The sequence below is a fragment of the Echinops telfairi genome, unplaced genomic scaffold, assembly GCF_000313985.2.
Source record: "Echinops telfairi isolate 266 unplaced genomic scaffold, ASM31398v2 ScPeMD7_1;HRSCAF=3_0, whole genome shotgun sequence".
Taxonomy (NCBI): domain Eukaryota; kingdom Metazoa; phylum Chordata; class Mammalia; order Afrosoricida; family Tenrecidae; genus Echinops; species Echinops telfairi.
The window spans coordinates 24,972,990-24,975,454 of record NW_022103896.1 but is presented as its reverse complement, the minus strand read 5'-3'; the positions used below and the strand labels follow the sequence as shown (position 1 = coordinate 24,975,454).

At 47.9% G+C, this 2,465-nt stretch overlaps 1 pseudogene; it reads left to right on the top strand.

Annotated features, from left to right (window-relative positions):
* The first annotated feature begins 591 nt into the window (after positions 1-591).
* Positions 592-1,764, top strand: LOC101663658 (annotated as a pseudogene).
* Positions 1,765-2,465: the final 701 nt, after the last annotated feature.

Below are 2,465 nucleotides of genomic sequence, written 5' to 3'. Positions count from 1 at the left end.
GGAACTGTCAGTCCCGTTGTTTTCTCCTCCAGATTGTTCATCCAGCCTGTCTTATCCAAACAAACCTGCAGAAACAACAACATGCACAAAAACAAGACAGAGCAAAACTAAGCAACAATGTACAACAATACAGCAACAACATCAAGCTACTGGCAAAGAACAAATTAAAACATACCAAGAAAGAAAAGCCTGTAGTTAGTTCAAGGATCACTGGCCTTTAAGAGTGTTTTCCAGTCCAGCCTGTTGGGGCACCACACCCTGTCCCCAATTTCCACCCTCATCATTCCCTGGGGATCTTGCTGCTCCCCTTGAGGGGATATTCTTTTATAGAATCAAACACAGAAGCAAGAATAATTCAATAAGTATATCCTGTGATTACTAATGAAATGATTCTGGGATTTGATCAAAGACACTTATTGTTGTCCAGGTGAGATCAATGTCTAATCACTAACCTATAAGTGAATCATAAAACTAAGACAGCGCCCTTTGCTGCCACCTTAACCCGGGACCCAGACTTAGTGGCTCCCCTATCCGAACACCAACCCCGGCTCCCCTGATGCCCCAGTCCCCCAACCTTGCCTCGCCTCCGCCATGGCGGACCCTAAATATGCCGACTTTCCCGGCATTGCCAGGAATGAACCAGATGTTTATGAAACCCACGACCTTCCTGAGGATGATCAAGCTGAATTTGATGCGGAGGAGCTGCCGAGCACAAGTGTGGAGCGCATCATTGTCAATCCCAATGCTGCCTACGACAAGTTCAAGGACAAGAGAGTGGGGACAAAGGGACTTGATTTCTCGGATCATATTGGAAAAACCAAGAGGACAGGACATGACTGGCAATTATGAGATGCTTGGAGAGGGCCTGGGAGTGACTCAGCAACGACTGCATGAGGTCCAAGAGCTGACAACTGAAGTTGAGAAAATCAAAACGACAGTGAAGCAGTCGGCCACTGAGGAGAAGCTGACCCCTGTGGTGCTGGCTAAGCAGCTGGCAGCCCTAAAGCAGCAGCTGGTTGCTTCCCACCTGGAGAAGCTGCTGGGACCAGAGGTTGGGATCAACCTCCCTGACCCTGATGGGGCTCTGGCTAAGTGCCTGCTGCTGCAGCTAGAAGCAGCAAAGGACAGCAAAGGAGCTGGGCTCAGGGGGAAAGACTACTGGCAGGGCCCTTGTCACTTACGAACATCATGCTCGGCCGGAGCAGGACAAGTTCTCTTCAGGCTGCCAAAGTTGCAGAACTTGAGAAGCTTCTGACAGAGCTGGAAGCAACTGTATGGTGTGATCAGGATGCTCAGAACCCTCTTTCTGCAGGTCTACGGGGAGCCTGTCTTATGGCGGTGGAGTTGTTGCAAGCAAAGTTGAATGCCCTGGACTTTGCAGTTTTGGACCAAGTGGAGACCTGGCTGCAGAGCATCCTGGGAAAGGTGAATGAGATTGCCAAGCATAAAGCCTCTGTGCAGGATGCAGACACACAAAGCAAGGTGCACCAGCTCTAGGAAACCGTACAGCGCTGGAGTCCTCTCGCTTCCACCCTTCCCGAGTTGATGCAGAGACTCGTCTCCATCAAGCAGTTGCATGAGCAAGCCATGCAGTTTGGTCAACTTCTGGCACACTTGGACACCACCCAGCAGCTGATTGCTAGTTCCCTCAAGGACAACGCCTCTCTCCTGACACAGGTGCAGACCACCATGCATGAAAACCTGGCCACAGCTGAGGGGAAATTTGCCAGCATTGACAAGCGGATGAAGACCCTGGGAAAGTGAGCACCTTTGGGAGAAGGGGACCACGATGAGTCCCAATCCCTGTGACCTCAGTTAACAGCGTCCGTAGGGCTGTCCCAGCAGTGGTTTCCTTATAACTCTAACTCTTGCATCCTTATCCTATTTAATACTTGGGGTCAAGGGGTTCTTCTTGTATGTGGGGTGTGTACTCCTCCCCTATTGAATGCAGAATGGTAATTAGTTGATATTTGATAGGGGTCTCCCCACAGGCCCCAGGAATGAGGTTCTGGGACTGGCCCATGCCAGCTCCTGTCCACTATGCATGGTGTGGGGAAGGGTTGGGCCCTGTCCTCCAGCACAGTTTCTGTGGCTGTTGGTACAGATGTTCCTAAGCATTAAATGCTATTGTACTCTGGAAAAAAACCCAACTAAGACAGCATATAAAAGTATTTATCCCTAAAATAGTCCTTTCTTATACTTCTTTAATTTCATAGTTCATTATTCTGTGACACTGCATTTTCTTCGATAAATATTCATCCTGCAATATCAACTTTTCCTCAACCTGATGAAGGAATCATTCTTAAGTATAAAACAAAGTTTACACTAATAAAGATGTGAATCCCTTATTTTCACAGTAAATCCAAATAATTCATACAATGTCCCCTGGAATTAAGAGCCACTACAATCTCTGTTTCTTTGAGGTTTTGCCACAAGTCACTCCAAACACAGCTTCATTAAATTGT